The sequence below is a fragment of the Astyanax mexicanus genome, chromosome 3 (genome assembly GCF_023375975.1).
Source record: "Astyanax mexicanus isolate ESR-SI-001 chromosome 3, AstMex3_surface, whole genome shotgun sequence".
Taxonomy (NCBI): domain Eukaryota; kingdom Metazoa; phylum Chordata; class Actinopteri; order Characiformes; family Acestrorhamphidae; genus Astyanax; species Astyanax mexicanus.
Genome location: NC_064410.1, coordinates 61,231,721 through 61,240,000, shown reverse-complemented (window position 1 = coordinate 61,240,000; position 8,280 = coordinate 61,231,721). Strand labels below are relative to the sequence as shown.

The following is an 8,280-nucleotide window of genomic DNA, read 5'->3' as shown; positions in this document are numbered from 1 at the left end:
GTATATTCAGCACAAAATATATATACATAATGAAGATATATGGTTTAGAACACTTTTTTCTTTTTTATGAAACATTTTATTAAGATTTTCAATGTGTAAACATGTCACATTAAAGCAATTTATATTTATAATCATTTTTTCTGGATTTCTGTTGATACTACCTCTGTTTTAAAAAACACTATATAGAAAATATAGACTTTTAATGTCTTTTTAATGGGTAAACTTGCAAAATCAGTATATCAGATCAGGCTTCTAGATGATGCAGTACTCCCAAAAAATGCAGCAAAAAAGTCCCTTAATGCAGGGGGCAGTGAGTAAATGTGAAGCAGCTCTGCACATGATTCAGCACAAATATATATATATATATATATATATATATATATATACATTAAAAAGACATGTAGCTCAGAACTCTTGCTGGTTGGTAGAGGAACAATTACTTATTTTATTTTTATGATGCATTTTATTGAGATTTTCAATGTGCAGCAATGTCACATTAAAGCAATTTATATTTATAACATTTATTTAATATTTTTGTCTGGGTTTGTGTTGATACCACCTCTATTTTTCATATGGAGGTACCTCCACAATCCATACAAAATATAGACTTTTAATGTCTTTTTAAAGGGGAAACTTGCAAAATCAGGATATCAGATCAGGCTTCTAGATGATGCAGTACTCCCAAAAAATGCACAAAAAAAATCCCTTAAATATTAATGAAATATATATTTAAAACAAAAAATTCTAATACAGGAGGGCAGTTAATGTAAAAGTGAAGCAGCTCTGCACATGATTCAGCACAAATATACATACATAAAAAATGAGGGCAAGATTTTATTCAATTAAATACAAATTAATTTATATTTATAATTATGTTTTTGTCTGGATTTTTGTTGATATTTGTGTCTCTCTTTCTTCAGATCAGGCTTCTAGATAATGCAAATGGTTTTAATGCAAATATAATGTTTTTTTTTCTAGATTTCTGTTGATATTCTACCTCTATCTTTAAAAAAAAATCCATGCCAGTTATAGACTTTTAATGACTTACAAAATCAACAAAATCAGGATTTCAGATCAGGCTTGTAGATAATGCAGTGCTCCCAATGCAAAAAATAATAACAAAGTCCCTTAATGCAAGGGGCAGTGAGTGAAAGTGAAAGTAAAACCCCCATGATTCAGCACAAATACACACAAAGCATTATAGTTCTTTATCTGAATCTAAACAGTGGTCTTTTATTCCATCACACACTTTCCACATATCAACTTTTCCCATGTGGATAAAAGCTGAAATCTTATCATGCAAAAAATGTGGGGATTTTATGCCTCTTTTATGTCTAAACACATTTACAGAAAAAAAGTAATGCAGCATATAAATATATATATATATATATATATATATATATATATATATATATATATATATATATATATATATATATATATATATATAAAAGTAACAGAACTTTCAATGTGCTACTAATACTACTACTGCTAATAATAATAATAATAATATTAATAATAAACTTACCCTTTTAATGTTCTGCTTCAGTCCCTCTTCACACTGTGCCTCTTCCTCTCTCTCTGCTGAATTTCAAGTGCCTTCACACCCCAACCCTCACCACCACCCCTCCCCTCTATCCCTCCATCCCTGCATCCCTAATTGGGGATTGACTTCCAATAAGGTTGAAATATCACATCCCAAACTGCACACATGCTGATGATACATGATAAGTGATTACACAACATGTTTTCTTTAGTTTTTTATAGAACACTTTTTATGAACGCCATTGTTACATGTCTGCATGTTTGCTCTCTCTCTCTCTCTCTCTCTCTCTCTCTTTCTCTCCCTGTCTCCCTCTCTCTCTCTATAGGTGGCACATCCTGTCAATCATCATTGAGCATGCTGCTAGCTAACCAACTGAGCGGAGACTGAGGCGGGGCTTCCAGTATAAAAGCTGTGTTTTTATTTATCAGACTCTAGTGTAGCTGTACAGGTTTTTGTTTTATTATTCCTTTTCTTTTGGATAGTTAGGCTATACTGTCTTAAAAGAGCTTAGTGTGATTTTGTTTTGTTCTGTTCTTTTCTTTGGTACCGTTCATCTTCTCTTTCTGAGGTGAGGTTAATCCAAATCACTATGTCTGTCTCTGATGTTTCCCCTGTTTGTTGCTGCATAAGTGTAAAGCAGTGGCAGATGCTGGTCCTTCAAGGAGGGGAAGCTCAATTTCGGCCTACATCTTAACATATGTAGTTTTATTTATACGTAAATTCTACTCTCCCTGAGATATTTTTTTTTGTAAACAAAAGGCATTATTTTCATGTTTTCACTACACAACAAAAAGCTACCCATTCTTTACATTGAACAATTACATGAAAAGACGCTATGAAATGAATAAACTTAAAATGATCAGTAAAAAAAAACATTACACAAAATCTTTAAAGTTGGTAAAGGAAAAAAATGCAGGTAAATTTATTTCCTTTTTGGACAGTTTTAATTTCCTTGAATAATCCCTTTATTAATTTAAATTATTTAAATTATTTTTAATGATAACACAATACTTACTACTGGTCCCTGTTTATTTATGTCCTGAGATGTTCATCAAGAGGAATGGCCATCAGTACATTTTATTAGTTACAGCACTTCCAGTCAGCCAGCTCACTTTATCATACAGAACAGCTGGAAATACCTGTTACTTTTCCCCACCTTTTACACCAAATTAATCTGAGCAGTTGATCTGTCCTGCTGTTTAACTCTAAGTTTTTCTTCGTAAGGAAGACTATCAAATGGCTTCTCCAAAATCTGGTCCACAACATTAAAACTGTCTGATATTATGTGCAGCTTGCCCTGGCGCGAGGCTAGTGTGAAGTGTGTCCGTCTGTGAGTGCTCTGTGACGGTGGAGGGGCTGAGCAGCACCCGCTGGACAGAAACTGCGCTAGAAAAGAGTGATAGAAGTCAGAAAGAGTGATAGAAGTCAGTCTCTAAACACAAGCAGCTACAGAAAAGCACCAGAAATAGAAGCTGGATTTGTCGCTAGTTGTTTTTAATAAAGAAAATGCCACTATAAGGATTAGGAAAGTCTCCGGTTCAACTCAGAACAGAATGAAAATGCTCCCATCACGGATTTTTACACTAACAGATCGCTGATTCGCTCATTTCGCTGTCGATCAAAAAGGGATTCCGCCTCAGACAGATCATCCAATCATCATGCAGAAGCTGAGCGTCCGGGCCGGCCGAGGCCAGCCCACTGCTCCATAGACCCCCAGAGACGCTGAGCGTCCGACGGGCGGGACAAAGCCCAGCATTTATCCAACGACTCGTCTGGTTTGGCCGCGCGCTTTGCTCCGCTATTGAAGTTTGTGCACTGTTTAAAGCAGCGCTGTGAAGCTGCGGGAATGAGTGAGAGGAAAGCCGCGGCGTTACCAGTGATAAGAAGCTGATTCTGAACTAAGTTCAGCGCACTGTAGCGCATATTTAATCAGTGACATGTACACACAACAGTATATATTTAATCACTTATTTTTTACATTGTAGGGGAAGCTGAGCTTCCCTTGCAGTCTTAGAGAAATCGCCACTGGTGTAAAGTAAAGAAAAGCCTAAATAAATCAAAGTTACTTGTTCTGCTTTAAGCTGCCTGCTCTCCAGTCAATTCACTCCTTAGATACCAGTTTCAAATTCCATCTTAAGCGATCCACATCTTAATAATGTTACTGGTTCCACTCTACACCCCTACACTTTACACCTAGACCGTGGCCTATTAGGGAGTGGGAACGTAACATGTGGGGGCGATTTTTTTGCGTGACAATAGTTAAAATTTAAGAGAAAATGATAAATTCGCATTTTTAAAGAATACAGCACAAACAACAACTTTAATAACAACAAAAGTGCACTGTAGGCCCGGATAAGTTGAATTAACTTTAACATTTGAGGAAACCAGTTGCCTTAAAAATGTAAAGTAATAGGTAATGAAAACTTGAGTTAAAGTTAAACTTGAGATAAATTAAAACATCAAATTATTATAACTAAAGGGGAAGTTGATTTATTTGTAAGGTAGCCCAGGGGGGGAATCACTACACACTGATGGTGAATGTTAGTCAGAAACTGTTGGACACACCCAGTATGCAAATAGATTGTGGCAGAAGCCAATAGAAAAGAAGCTGTTAATGGCAACAGACTAAACTCAGTTATTATAAATTGGTTCAATTCAAAGATCTCAGTTTAAATATACAGTATTTGCTCACAAATGTTCAACTAACTCAAAATAGTTGAGTATTGTTTAAAAATATCCAATTTTATGTAAACCAGACTTAAATCATTTGAGTTCAAACAGCGTATGGGTTTACAGTGGGATAACAAATCATTAAATACAGCTGATTTACCAGGTTTTATTATGTACTTTGAGTAGAGAGATTTCACTCCTTATGAAACTTTCATCACTGGGGAAAAGATGCACACCAAATGACAAAATACATAAAAAATATATTTTCAGGTATTTTATTTTGATAGATCCCACTCCTAATAGATTGTATGTAATATTAAATAGAGTGTGTGTATTAATTATAAACCAAATAAAAGTAAATTAACAAAATATATCACTTAATTAGCCTTAAATGTTAAATAAAGAAAACAAATATATATATATATATATATATATATATATATATATATATATATATATATATATATATATATATATATTATGACAAGAGTTTTAACACTTATAGTGCTCAGCTACACATGGTCTATTTGTAATTGCAGGGAGCAAAAAATATGCTTTTTGGCAGATTAAAACACACAAAAGGCATGAACTAGTTCTCTTAGTCAATCATGGGTGTGGTTAATTTTGGGCGTAACCTGAAATAAACCAATGAGTACGTCAGTTGTCATTCCCTTTAAGAGTCAGGTGAGCTCTGACTTTGGCGCGTTCGTATCTTAACAGCGTGGCGCTTTGCTTTTGCACATCTCAGCAGAGACAGATACTGAGCTGCTCGTTCACACTGTGAAGATACACCAGCAGCTCATTTAAGGGAACAGTAATGTTATTTTATTCTTTATTCTGTTTATTGTTGAGTTAAGAGTCGGGTTTGTACTCTGCAGTGTGTCCTATAGGAATGAACTCTGATGATTGACTGTTGTCAGGGTTTTAATCAGTCAGTGGAGCTCCTGTTTGTTTTCCACCACCAAAATATAAAGAAATACTCCAGAAATTTACCTGAACGCACCTCACTTCCACCTCACCACCACACCCATCAGTGTAGATATATTCCTAAACTCTGACACTATTTTAACAGCACGGGAACAAGGTATGAAAATGGACTGTTAACGGGGTGCAAGATAGCAATGAGCATTCCAAATCTTGAAAAAAGCTGTATATCAGCCTGAGAGAGAGAGAGCGAGTGTACTGGTGTTTAATATCTCTGGGTGGTTCAGACATCTAACATCACTTAGTAAAAGCAAACTGTCTTAAATTATTAATGTTTCAGGAACAATCATTGACCGGCAACAAAAATCAATAGATGTTCTTTATATTACAGCATTATACAGGAAAGCAACATCAATGTTTTTTGGCACGATGCCTACCTCCTCTCCTTTTCATGATGAGTTTGAGCGTCTCTCTTCAGGATGATGTTATGGAGTGCTTGTGATGAATAAAAAGGTCTACAAAGGAGCTTTTGTCCCAGTGCCATCAAACGCATTAGCAAATTGGCCTAAGTTTATCTGGTCTGTATATGTTTGCCATTTATTGTATTTTTAATTGTTTTTTATTGATCTTTTTTTTTTGCTTTTGTGTTGTGCCATACGTTTTTTTTTCTCTCCTGTAGGTTCTGAGTATTGAAGAACAGGATGAAAGGAGGATAATAATAATAAATTAAACAGAGAGACAGATGACAGTCACTAAATGACGTCAACACCTAATTTCCATAATACATGTTTTTGAAGCTGTAAAGGATTAAGGTTGTGGGAGTGAAAAAAGTGTGTAAAAAACATCCTAAATATGTTAGAAATGTTACAAATGAACAACATCTGTTGCTTTTTAAATAGGCCGTCACTTTTTTACAGTAACTTCATTTTTACGTGATTTACATAAATTAGTTTTTCTTGCCGTATTCTTAAATGTTATTATAGACCGTTTTAGAGGAATATTCATGAGCGTAGGAAGTGACGTCGCTGTTCCTAGGACACTTCCGTTCAGCGGTAAACAGCGTTCAAAACAGTGGACGTAACTTTTAATTTAACATGAATGCAAACTTCACCTAATCTGAGAGTCACAAACACTGAAAATCAGGTCAAATTGTTCTTTAAACAATTAAACTATGGAGGACCAAAAATTACAGTAAAGTATAAATAAATACACATGTAAATGTATAAATATATAAATAAATAAATGAATAAATAAATTAATGTTGAAATTAATAAATATATATATAAATGCACATATAAATGTATAAATAAATAAATATATATATAAATAAATAAATACGTGCACAAATAATTGTATAGGTAAATAAATTAATTCATAAATACATTTCTTATTTTTATAGTTATTTATTAATTTATATGTGCATTTATTTATGTCAACATTTATTTATTTATTAATTTATTTATTTAAACATTTATTTATTTATACTTATGTCATTTTTGGTCCTCCATAGTAAACACGCCTGCTTTCGTTTTTCACACTGCTGACCTGCCTGCAGTTACAGTGTCCCTCACAACTCCTCCCTCCTTCTTATCTATAAATCATGCAGAGTGTGTGCTGGATAGGGTTTGATTTGCTCCAATCTCAAAATACACTATAGTGATGCTTCTCTACTACAGGAACAAATATTCCCAACTTTTCCACTGAGATAGTAATTATATGCACTCAAACTGCGGTGCGCTTTCACTGCCTCAGTTTCAACAAGGTAGTGATTCACATCTGGAAGTGTTTTAAATCAGAGGAAAACAACTTCCCTCTTAAATCCTGATCAAAAGGATGAGGAAAAGAGGTTGGATCACTTTTTACTAATTTCTGACCGTATGTTTGCTCTGTTTTCGGGAGATTTGCGAAATATGCGCTCTCATTTTGACAGCTGTATAGTTGAAAATAGCGCCACCGGAAGCGTCGAAGCAATAGACATGCGCAGTAGCTTTGCTATTGTTTTCCTCATTGAAACGGTCTATAAGAGCAGCAGTTAGCCAAAAGTGTTATTTTACGTTTTTTTTTAAAGGGTTTTTCCCTGTTTTATTTTATTTTTTTTATGTTTTCTTTATTTTTAAAGCTATCATAGACAAATTGTTCAATGGTTCAATAGATATTTAGCTTTTTACAAAGAGGGAGACACTGTGGAGGAGGTGAGTGACAGGCTACGTGGTGAATGACTGAGACTGTGTGAGTTAAATTCAATATTCACACTGAAGACAGTTATATTTACATCCTGATCTGTAAATACGGGGCGGGGTCAGTCAGCGGTGGCTGTGGGCACGGTGTTGGTGGAGCGGTGTGTAAGCTCTGACTGAGAGACTGCACTGTGAGTGTTGTGGGCGGGGCTGCAGCGCGGCTGAAGAGAGCGTGTGTTCATCTCAGAGTCGCCAAAAGTCTCCAATAACACCACAAAAACTCACTACATTTGTCGGTAGTCGCTTTTTTTTATCAGGGATTATATTACACGCAGCACCGTGCACAGTGCCCTAGTGCCTGTAAATTTAATGGTCCAATGAAGGTAATTTAAAAACCAGGACATTTCCTCACTTTTTGAAAAAAACCCGGCACGCCCTGGACAGGAAGTAAAATACGGACGTTTGGTCACCCTAGCATATCCCCGCTGTTCTGCATATTCTACAGCTTCCTCTGCTTTAAATGCACCTAATAAAGTAAGTGTTGGTATGATGTGTCTAATACACTGCTGATTTACATAATGATACATACATAAAGAGATTTTAACAGGTAAACTCAATTAAGGATTGCTTATTAGCTGATCAGCTGGATCAGATGGAAAACAACAATTTCTAGCTAACAGGTTAGCTATATCAATTTTAATTTATTATTATAATTAATAAACACAATTTGAAAATTAAATAGTTATTGGCTGATCAGGCACATCAGGGCAAGTTAAACAATAATTTTTTTTTTTTTTAACCATGACTACCTATATAAACTAGCTAATTCCAAAGCTAAGCTAACTGCCTAGACACAAGCTGCATTTTATGAAGCACAGAGTGTGTTTGATCTGTGTTTTGATTCATGTCTTTTTAAGAAAACAGCTCCAGAAACAGTGTCATTACAGTTTACATGGTTATATA

The 8,280-nt window shown here is 34.7% G+C and overlaps 1 protein-coding gene across 9 annotated transcripts in view; it reads right to left on the bottom strand.

The window, feature by feature from the left end:
• LOC103034442 (L-asparaginase 1) overlaps positions 1 to 1,626 on the bottom strand; it is a 30,203-nt gene extending 28,577 nt beyond the window's left edge. For all 9 annotated transcript variants that reach the window (XM_022685763.2, XM_049475955.1, XM_022685765.2 and 6 more), the window contains exon 1: positions 1,529 to 1,626. The gene's annotated coding sequence lies outside the window, so the exon portion shown is untranslated. The remainder of the gene's footprint in view (positions 1 to 1,528) is intronic.
• Between the last annotated feature and the right edge of the window lie 6,654 nt (positions 1,627 to 8,280).